The 12,269-nt window shown below is 34.0% G+C and overlaps 1 protein-coding gene and 1 pseudogene across 1 annotated transcript in view; one reads left to right on the forward strand and one right to left on the reverse strand.

The window, feature by feature from the left end:
• PTPRD (protein tyrosine phosphatase receptor type D) overlaps nucleotides 1–12,269 on the reverse strand; it is a 2,680,207-nt gene that overhangs the window by 1,349,509 nt on the left and 1,318,429 nt on the right.
• Nucleotides 5,909–6,337, forward strand: LOC122731727 (annotated as a pseudogene).

The following is a 12,269-nucleotide window of genomic DNA, read 5'->3' on the forward strand; positions in this document are numbered from 1 at the left end:
CAGGAAAGCACGTGACCATAGAAGAGTCAGTGTAACCAGCTACTCTTTCAATATTTAAGACAGTTTTTCAATTAATATAGTGGAATTCACTTGATATAGTCTGCCTTGTGTGTGTGTGTGTGTGTATACATATATATATATATATATATATATATATATATATATATATATATATATATATATATATATATATCCCATTCATTATTTTCTTATGTTATTATATCATTGAACATTTCCACTCTTCCAGAAGCAACTTTTTTCATTTGTTTGAACATGAAAGTTTACTATTCCCTTCAATATTTCAGTTACCTCTCTCTGGATCTTCCCTAGGTCTATAGATTTCTTAGGTCTTTAACATTTTATGCAGTATTCGGGGCATGTTTACATCATAGATATATACACAATATGAGGCTATTTTAAGTTTTGTTTCTTGAACCCTTCCCGATAATACCCCACATTGTAAGACTTCTTAGTGACTGTTCCACATGGAGCTGATATCATCATAGTGAATTTATTCATGATGCAAAATATTTAATTTGGACTCATATATAGCATTGAACTTGGAGCTGTTGTTCAACAACAACAATGATTAATATGATGGACTGGGTTCAAGTCCAGGCGTTTGACACGTAGTAGCTGTCTGACTTTTTACCACTCACTAAATACTTACTGTAGAGCATACAGTGCTATAGAAATATGGACTGTTACTGCCTTGAGAGTGTATATAACATGTATTACCAGCACACATTATGTGTACTGGCCTCAGAGCTCTGCTATGCTCCTATCCACTCACACAGCCTTATGACATCCCCTGCAGTATATCACCATCAACTTGACATTTCACTGAGCAGAAGAGCTTACTGTCATTTGCAAACTTGGAGATTTCACTATAAACTTCCTCTTCCAGATCATTTCTAAAAATGTAAAAGAAACTCCAAGTATATTAAAGTGCCAGCTATTGCTTTAGACTAATAGACCTCTTTTCCTCCCTCCCTCCTCTCACTATATCTATCTGTACATTTTTCATTTTATTGTTGTTGAGTTGTTCTAATAGTATCTGATTCTCTCTCACACCCCATTTGGGGTTTTCATGACAAAGATACTGGAGTGGTTTGCCATCTCCTTCTCTAGCTCATTTTAAAGATGATGAAACTGAGGCAAACGGCGTCAGGTGATTTGCTCAGGGTAATACAGCTAGCAGTTGTCTGAGGCTGGATCTGAACTCATGAAAATGAGTCTTTCTGTTTCCAAGCACAGAGCTTTGTCAAATGTGCCACTTAGCTGTCTCGCTTTTCATAATCTGCCTTGATTCTTTATGATTTATGTGGACAAATTCCAAGCGAATATTTTCCCCCTCGTTTTCATTTTTTAAGTACATTTTGGTCTATTCTGATTTTAATGTTTGATCTGTTTTTTTAATATCAACTAAATATCAATTTTACAGTGAAAACTCTGTGAAATTCAGGACTATATTGGACCATAGGATTTAGAGCCAGAAGGGACCTTAGGAATTATTTAATTCATCCCCCCTTTTTACATATAAAGACTCTTAGCTCCAGAGAGTTGAAGTGACATGTTCACTGTCCCATATAACCCTGGTAGGATTCACAAAGCAGTTTAATATCAAGGAGTAGTTTAATTTTCCTAGTTCATCATGAGAATCAGGCCCAGTAATAATACTACTAAGCAAATAGCGGTTTTAATGCTATTATTTTAGGACTTTCATTTAAACATGAATGTGGACTCTGTAATGGTAGGTCTATCAAATGAAAATTGATTGTTTAAGATAGACTCTGCATTATGAAATCTTGCAAGCAAAGTATGAATGTTGACATAAATGATTTATTGCATAAGTGCTGGATTCCCAGATATAGTTATGACTTCTAAAGATCAGGAGACATAGTAAGTGAATCTGTGCTGTAATTTAAATCCAGGTTATAAACGTGGGCTCCACCTGGCATTCAGTTTTGATTCAATAAATTATAACATCTCAGCTCAGGGAATTTTCTCCAGTTTTTCATTTTTACTTCATTGATATTTCAGTAAATGGTATTTAAGAAATGGAAATGAAATTCTCTTCTATGAGTCTTTGATGGTGTGTGGTTGTGTAGAAAGTTTTCAAATAGCAAATAATGAATGTGTAGAAATATATTGAAAGTGGTCACATTTGAACTCCATTTTTGTTTGAACACATATTAATATATTTTGTCAGTTTTAATTCAACAGCATTATGCTTGTTATTGCAAGTATAATAATGTATACTGGCATCCAATGCTAAAATATGGTGGTTGCTCTCAGACAGACAGCTTATTCTTTGAGAACAAATCGATATGCTTAAACTGGATAAGACATTCTTCAAAAGCAAATTCAGAAATAACAATTACAACAACACTTTGGGCCTTTCCTAGTATCTGTCTTAATCTCTATAATATAATTTGTTTTCATTTCATCCCTGTGAACTAAAACGATGTAGATATTTGCTAGATGGTGTGGAAAATAATCAAATCAACATTTTTTGAAGACTACCTATCAGTTTTCTTAGCTTAGAGTACATGAACTTGTGGGCTTCTTTAAAAGAAATTTTTGATCACTTTTTCAATATAATTGGTCTCCACAATAATATGATATAATTTGTTTAATTCATTTAAAAACATTAATTTGAGGAGTCCATAAGCTTTCAATTGCCAATGGAATCCATGACACAAAAAGATTAAAAACTTCTGACCTAGGGGCAGCTTGGTGATGTAGCGAATAATGCGCCAGCCCTGGATTCAGGAGGATCTGAGTTCAAACCTGGCCTCAGACACTGGACACTAGCTGTGTGACCTTGAGTAAGTCTCTTAACCCTCACTGCCCTACAAAATTTTAAAAACAAAACAAAACTTCTGACCTAGTGCTAAATTGCAATGTATAGTCATAGTACCAATTTTATGTGTTGTTATTAGAGGGAAAAAATTTTCATCTGGGTGAAGCTGCTTTTCATTAAATAGAAATTCATGCAAGTGCTAAGAATTCAAACTTAGAGCATTTTGTTTTAAAAATGCATATTTGTTTTGGATACAAAAGAAAACTCATTCATCCCTAAATACTGGAAAATGGGTATATTATCTTTTGTGGTCTGGATTAGCATATGCATAGAAAATTGAGTAATTATAAAAGGCATTACCATATTTGCCTTTTCTCATTGCCCACCACACAGACTATCCTGATGAATACACACAGCTATGCATACAATCCATGTCCAGTAAATTTTGCTTGACAAATCAAAAGCTTCTCCCTTTATGTGTTCTGTATTGTTCTTAAAAGAAGTTTCAGAAAAAACCCGAGTTAATCCACATCAAGTTGCAAAACTCTCACAATCCAAAACAATACATAATATGCTTCTTATATCTGACATAGGTTCATAAATAAAAGATAAGAGGCTAATGAATTATAGTTTGTAAACACTAGAGCCAAATAATAACCACTGATTGCTAATAAACTGCAATGAAAATAGATATGTACAAGCCAGAAGGGATCCTACAACAATAAATATCCTTTGAATATCAATTCATGTTTGCATAGTTCTTGGCTAGGTTGAAATAGGAAAACAGTTTTCTAACACGTAGAAACAAATAAGCCTGTCAACAGTTTGCTTTTTTCCCATTTCTCATTTACACAGCATTGGTGATTAGTTGTATGCCCCTTTTCCTGGGGTTCTTTTTATTGGGAGAGGAGAATAAAGTGGGGTATCATTTGAAAATTCTGAGGGGGAAAGAACAGAATTGGAAGCCATTTTAAATTACAAGTCAATCATGCTCCCAGTACTTATTGTTTTTTTTAAATTTTTTTTGGTGAGGCAATTGGGGTTAAGTGACTTGCCCAGGGTCACATAGCCAGTAAGTTTCAAGGATCTGAGGCCAGATTTGAATTCAGGTCCTCCTGAATCCACTCTATCCACTGCGCCACCTATCTGCTCCATGCTTATTGTTTTTGAAGATTATTTCTTATTTTAAGCTAAGCATTCTAGTGATACTGGAATTAAATGTGGCATTGGCTGGTGCGATTTCTGGAAGCTTTACAAAGGAGACTCTGTATATTGAATCACATTATCTTAGCTGTTGAAGAATGCTTCACACACACACACACACAATTGCTACAGATGATTTAACTTCTATGGTAATTACAGTATTAGAATAAATGGGAACATGGCAGCATGTGACCTAGGAATCATCTGGCAATGCAAAGATAAATGCGCAAACTGTGCAGCTTTGGCTCAGCCTTTTAAGACCTTGAAAACTTTGCTAACTAGGTTCGGGATTTCTGGCATTTGGATTGGTGATGGTGCAGGTGGTTGTTGATCATTATTTTTGTTGTTCCACAAACTTTGGGGTCTATTTTCATGCTTATTATTAACATGTTTATATGTAGATCTATCAAAATGTCACATTGTAATATAAGTGAGAAAAGGTAATACTATACATGTTATCTTCATATAAGTAAACATACTCCACTTCCTGTCCCCATAAAGTGTGACTTTAAAATTAGCAGATGATCCAAAACCTACTCACAAAAATTCAACATTATTACTTCATCATCACATGACCCCCAACTTCCTAACCATCCATCCATCTATTGATCTATGTATATATCCCCATTAAATACAAATAGAACTCTACACTAAAGTCCTCCTTTAATATCTCATCATGGCATGGAGGAGTCCCTGCCTTTGCCAAGGTGATACTACATGCCAGATTTATAAATCTCATATAGATTTTGACATATTCTACATCTGTTAGCTGAGAACCAGCCTAGATAAGTTTGGAGAGTCTCATTACTTGGTATCCCAAAGTATAAATATTTTGTCAATAGAAACTCTGTAAGACTGTCTTCTAAATCAGAGGGAAGATGAGATGTTGATTAGTGGAAGGCAAACTAACAATAACTAAGTATGCTTTTCCTTTTGTGGCACAATGAGGGTTAAGTGACTTGCCCAGGGTCACACAGCTAGCAAGTGTCAAGTGTCTGAGGCCAGATTTGAACGCACGTCCTACTGAATCCAGGGCTGGTGCTTTATCCACTGCGCCACCCAGCTGCCCTCCTAAGTATGCTTTCTTGAAGAAGTGAAGCATGCGTTCATCCCCACAACCAGAGATGGCTTTTTGTACACAGTCATACTATGTGACAACTTGGCTGATGTTATTTCAAGTTATTTTTGATCCTTCCTTCTCCTATTTTCTATAAGGCTATCTAAAATTGGTGGCTGGTGCCTATAGTTCTGCTCTCAATTTTTCTTCCATTTATCAGAAAGTTTTTGGTACATATTAAAAAGAAATATTGCTCCCAAGATTGGCCATATGATAAGATTTTCAACATTAAAATTTGAGGGTGAGTAAAGAATCTCAAACCAGGTTAACTATAGGCACAAGAGATACGGGGAAGAAGCATACTAAACATATAAGAAAAATGCTTTAGAAGGTGATGACACTGACTTAGGACAAGAATACAAAATGGGGAGGGTGGTGACATAATTAAACAAAGTTTTCTTCCTTCACAGTTTAGTCTTTGCATTAATAAAAAAATCCTGTACCTACTCATGATACTTTATTTAAAAAAATAAAAAAGTTTTAGTTTTACTTTTTCTCAATTACATGCAAAAACTTTAAAAAATTAATAATTTTTGAGTTCTAAATTTCTTTCACCTCTTTTTACCCCCCTCCTTTAGGAGGTAAGAACATTTATATAGATTATAACATGTGCAGTAATATAATACATATTTCCATATTAACCACATTGCAAAAGAAAACACTCCCTCACCTAAAAAGAAAGGAAAATAAATAAAGAAAATAATAATAACAACAACAATAATAAAACTCTGAAGAACAAAACCCAGGAAAAATAAAGTTTAAAAAAGTATACTGGCTTTTTTTTTTCCTCGGCGCATCCCGAGGAGGGGCAGCTCTCTCTTCACCGGCACCATGCCTGCCCTCAGACCGCTAGTGAAGCCCAAAATCGTCAAGAAGAGGACCAAGAAGTTCATTCGTCACCAGTCAGACCAATATGTCAAGATCAAGAGAAACTGGCCTAAACCAAGAGGCATTGACAACAGAGTGCAAAGACGATTCAATGGCCAGATCTTGATGCCAATACAAAACACATGTTACCAAGTGGATTCAGGAAGTTTCTGGTGCACAATGTCAAAGAGCTAGAAGTGCTGCTGATGTGCAACAAATCTTACTGTGCTGAAATTGCTCACAATGTTTCCTTGAAGAATTGGGACGTCATAGTTGAGAGAGCAGCTCAGCTAGCCATCAAGATTACCAATCCAAACGCTAGACTGAGGAGTGAAGAAAATTAGTAAAAATTTGCACATTTTTATTTGTGTTAAATAAACCACCAATTACAAAAACAAACAAACAAACAAACAAAAGTATGCTGGTGGGGCAGCTAGGTGGCACAGTGGATCAACCACCAGCCCTGGATTCAGGACGACCTAAGTTCAAATCTAGCCTCAAACACTTGACAAAATAGCTGTGGGACTCTTGGCAAGTCACTTAACCCTCAATGTCCGCCCCCCCCCAAATAAAGTATGCTTAAATCTACATGCAGGTGCCATGTCATCTACCTCTGGAGGTAGATAGCATTTTTATTAAGTCCTTTGGAATTGCCTTGGATCATTGTATTGCTGAGAATATCTAAATCATTTACTGTTGATCATCATGCAATATTGCTGTTACTGTGGAAAAGGATCTCTTGGTTCTGCTGACTTCACTTTATATCAATTCTTATAAGTCTTCCTAGGCTTTTCAGAAACCATGCTATATGCCATTTCTTATAGCACTTTAGTATTCCATCACAATCACATATCACAACTTGTTCAACTATCATCCAATTGATGGGCATCCTTTCAATTTCTAATTCTTTGCTACAAGAAAAAGAGCTTCTGTAAATATTTTCATAGATGGAGGATTTTTTCCCTTTTACTTTCAACTCTCCTTCCAGGCCTCGTAGTGGTATTGCTCTGTCAAAGGGTCTATACAATTTTATAGCCCTTAGGCATAGTTCCAAATTGCTTAGCATAATGGTTACATCAGTTCAGTATTTCACCAGGAGTGTTTTAGTTTCCCAATTTTCCCACATCCCTTCCAACATTTGTAATATTTCTTTTCTGTCATATTAGCCAATCTGATAGGTGTGAGGTAGAACCTCAGAGTTGTTTTAATTTGTATTTTTCTAATCAATAATGATTTAGATTTTTAAAAATGACTATAGCTTACTTTGTTTTCTTCATTTGAAAACTGCTCATTCATATCCTTTTACCATTTATCAATTAAGGGATGGCTTGTTTACTTATAAATTCAATCAGTTATCTATATATTTGAGAAATTAGGCCTTTATCAGAAAAACACAATAATTTTTCCCCAGAGCTAAGACTACTATTTGTCTATAATACACCTGGGAATTATCATTTTGAGATCTTTTTCAGGAGGTGATTGATGAATTATTTCAATTTATTTTTTTAACCTTGGATTCTAGGATATCAGACCAGTTTTACCACATAATTTCTTGAAACATAATGTCTAGGTTCTTTTATTTATCATTGTTTCAGGTAGTCCAATAATTCTAAAATTATCAATCTATGATCTATTTTCCTGATCAGTTTTTTTCCAATGATAAATTTCACATTTCCTTCTATTTAAAAAAATTATTTTATTTTACTGTGTCTTGATATCTCATGGAGACATTGGTGTCCGTTTGCCCAATTCTAATTTTCAAGGAATTATTTTCTTTAGTGAATACTTGTACCTCTTTCTAAGGAGTTCTTCTTTTCAATAAATTTTATGACTTTTTTGTAGTTTAGCCAATTCTGTGTCTTAAAGTATTATTTTCTTCAGTATTTTTATGCCTCTGTTACCAAGCTGTTGATTCTCTCTCTTTTTTTGGGGGGGTGGGGGGCAATAACTGTTAAGTGACTTGCCCAGGGTCATGCAGCTAGTAAGTTTCAAGTGTCTGGGGCTAGATTTGAACTCAGGTCCTCCTGAATCCAGGGCTGGTACTTTATCCACTGCACCACCTAGCTGCCCCCTGTTGATTCTCTTTTCATAATTTTCTTGCATTAATTTCTCCCAATTTTTCTTCTACCTCTCTTATTTTATCTTTGAAATCCTTTTTGAACTCTTACAGGAATTTTTTTTGGGCATGTGTCCAATTCACATTTTTCATTGAGGGTTTGCATGTACTTGTTTTGGTTTTACATCTTGTTCTGGGTTTGTGTCTTGATCTTACTTGTCTCCATAGTAACTTTCTATGATTAGGATCTTTTTCTGTTTTTTTTTTTTCATTTTTCCAGCCTATTTTTTTTTTTTTTACTTTTAACTGGATGTTAAAGTTTTGCTCTATTCCTGAGGTGGAAGAACCATTGTCCTAAGTTTAAGCTTTTATTTGTGGTGCTATTTTTAGAGCTACTTCTGGGAGTCAAAGTTTTCAATTCTTCCAAAGTGATACAATCACTAATGGTGATCACTAATATGCTCACTAATTTCCTGGCCTATGCTCTGGCCTGCAAGCCAGTGCAAGCACTCCTTTATGACCTGGAATCTTAACTAGGGTTCTTGCTCCCCTATGGCTGTGTTTATCTTATTCTTTATGATCTTTCAAATGCATCTCAGGCAAGCAATATTGATTCTTTCTGCCCTGGAAATGAGACAAATGAAAACTTCTAGAATGAAAAGTTTAAGAAATACTAGAATTCATTTAAACAAACATCTATTAGATAATTACAATATGCAAGATACAAAAGTCTTCTAAGATAATTTAGGGTTTCTATTTCCTGGGAGATATAATTTATAGTAAGATGTGGACAATAATCTATATGAGACAATTTCATAACTATTCCTGCTTTCTTTTTCCCTCTAAGCTCCATGATTCTCTGATTTACCAATAAGTTTCTTTACATTGAAAAAAAAAAGGTAAGTTTTAGTTTTAAAAGACTATGGGGACAGCTAGGTGCTACAGTGGATAGAGCACTGGCCCTGGATTCAGGAGGACCCAAGTTCAAATTTGGCCTCAGACACTTGACAATTACTAGCTGTGTGACCCTGGGCAAGTCCCTTAACCCTCATTGCCCCGGAAAAAAAAAATCATGACTAGAAAATACTTGACAATGATCATAAGAAAAGGATATAATCTGGTTTATGCTTTTCCTTGTTAAAGTCAATGTTACCTGGATAGAAAGATGTGGTGATATCAGAAATAGTATGAAAAAATACAATTTATTAAATTGTGTCTGGTTCCAACATCTAATGGCAAAGTAAACTAATTCAGAAACAGATAGATCTTGGCAATTAACCAGAGTATGAAGGGTGTAGTAAGAAGGGCTAAATAACACAGACTTTTGTTGATGGAAAGGTTTTGTTGATAGAAATCATGAGAATTAAGGAATACAAATAAGTTAAAGTTTAAAAATATTAGCATCAAATTGTCTTTGGTGGAAAAAAGACTCAAAATAATTGCAACAAACATGTCTATTCACATATCTAGATAAAATTACTTAAGTAGTTCCTGGATGATCTGAATATTGATCAAATACAATTTATAAAACTCTAGTTACAAGCCTCAACATTCAGCTCTCTACACTATGCTTTCTTTATCAAGGAGAACATTGTAACCTTGAGCAAACCTTAAATATAGTTGGTGAAGGGAAAAAAACAAGACATTTTACCTTTTGTTAACATATGTATTACCTAATGTTTCTAACAACTTATTATCATTAACAGCATATTATTTTAAAATCCATTTAGATTTTTTAATGGTTTAAATAAAAGTAGCAGACAATTAAGTAATTGATAAACTCAAACATTTATATATCTTTAGCAGCATATTATGTTGTTTTTTCCTTTTGGGAGAGGGAAGTTCTGTTGGCAGTTGTGGGGTGCTATACATTTTTGAATCAGTATGTGTCTATAAGGAATTTAAAGCTAATAATAAATGGTTGATAATTATACTATTTATTTTTGTATTTTTATCATTAAAGTCACATAGGAAAGGAACTCAGAAAATAATTGACCAAAAGCAAATTGAGGTTAAAACTGTCTTAACTTTAAAATTATTTTATGTGTAGCATGAACTTGATAAAATATGATCAACTTCCTAATTAAGAAACAGAAATTGTAATTTATAATGATCCTTTCTTCAGACATTTCTATGAAGCTACAATAAATTAAATTTTTTGGGGGGGGTTATATCTTTGATGATATAACTTTTTGTTTCATTTCCAAATTAATTTATTTAAATTCATTTTTACCACTAGAAAAATCCATAAAAAAGTAAAATGTTCCCCATCTATTCTATAGTTGTGTATAATTCTGAAAGCAGAATATTGATTTTTTTCCTCTCTATGGTAATTTTGTCTACACATTTAAAATAATAAATTTTTACCCATATACATATGTGTTTTCTTCTCATTTGATATCATAACTCATTATATTCCTTCCCCTCCCTTTTAAATCCTATTTCATATAATAGTTTATCTCCACTTTCTATATTATAAGCCTCTTAAAAGCAGCAAGAATTACTGATTTATGTTTTTATCATAGCTACTACAGTGATGCACTACATATTGTAGGCACTTAATAGCTGTTGTTGCATAAATTAATATCTTCATACTTCCTATTCTAGAATTATCATGACCCTTTGATAAAAGTCCTATTAAAAAACTTATCTAATATTAATTTTTTTGCTAAGTCTTAACCAAACCTTTATAGCCTCTAAGAGGTCCATGCAGTTCTTTCAATTGACAAAAATGCTCTAAGCACGAAATGGAAGTTTCCCTCACTTATTGGTTTTCATTTTTTCCCCTTTTATTTTCCTAACTAAAGAAGGAAGCCAATGGCAGAAGCATCTGTAAGGAACTACTGTGGAGAATAGCATTTCTGCCAGTATTAATAAAGCAGAGCAAAGTGCCCATCCCAAACAGGTTTCAGAATAAAAGAATCCCTGCACAAAGTCCACAGCAAATATTGTCCAAAAGATGAAAGTATGCATATGTATATGTTTGAAATAGCTGCTTGTTTTGCTTCCTCTCCAGTTGCACTGGGTTTTATCTGATTACAACAATCATATTGCACATTTTGAAAAAAATACTTATAACTGAATAATAAAAGGGAAAGTTTTCCAAATAATCCATCATCTTTTATTGTTTTGAATGGTAATATGGCTAATATCATTGACCTTGCCAATTTACTGGTGTGCAATTTAAAGCTTTTGGTGTGAAAAATAGTCTAGTAGCCTAGACCCAGTACAGCTGTTGGCTGAGAGCACCCAGCTAATGCCAAGCCAATGAATCTAGGCCAAATGTTCATGCTGCCAAATCCCAAGATCATTTCATAGCCATGAAAAATGAATGTCTAAAATGATGGACGTTTATATTGCCTAGAGTTCATATACCTAAAAATGGGGTTTTAACTTTTTTCCCAATCAACTGACAACCTTTCCTTTACTATTTTAAACATGGAAAAGGGTATCTTAACAAGCAAGATGGTAAGAAAAATAGGTATATATCTCATATAATTTTGCATATTTACCTATATTTATTTATGGCTGCAAAAGTTACTTACACTTTTTATATAGCCATAATTTTTAACCTTTATAATTCTTTCTGATCCCAAGGAATAATACAGTAGTTTGTTTTTAACACTCGTTCAACACACGTCAATATCCTTATTGCCATTTGACTAAGGCAGCTGAAGATAATGTTTTGAAAAGATTTAAGGGATTCTTCTAACATTTTTGGTGAGGAAAAGGATTGCTAATACCATACTTCAAGCTTATGCACTCTGAGAACAGGAAATTTTAATCCCCAGGCCTTTGCACACTTGCTGTTTTTCTTTTTGCAATTGTTCCAGACCTGGGCTTCCTTTGCTATAAGAAATTTCTGCTGAGAAGACTCCCTCCCCCACACCTCCAGACCAGTACATACCAACAACTTCTGGGCAACTTGTAATCAGAGAGCTGTCTAGTGCACTAAGTGGTTAAATGGCCTGGCCAGGTTCAGTGATATGACTGAATACAAGGTTTCTAGACTCTAAAGTACTCCTATGGTTTTTTGTTTTTTATGCAGGATACTACATTACCTTTTTGCTTTGAATATATTCTATAATTAACAAATATTGATTGAATTTAAATTTGCACAATTCTCTCCATGTAGGCCACATCCTCTACATTTTATAGAGTGTTTCTTGATTATCATCAAACTAATCTCCTAAATATTCCTATATAGAATGGCAGATCAT

The sequence above is a fragment of the Dromiciops gliroides genome, chromosome 1 (genome assembly GCF_019393635.1).
Source record: "Dromiciops gliroides isolate mDroGli1 chromosome 1, mDroGli1.pri, whole genome shotgun sequence".
Lineage (NCBI taxonomy): Eukaryota > Metazoa > Chordata > Mammalia > Microbiotheria > Microbiotheriidae > Dromiciops > Dromiciops gliroides.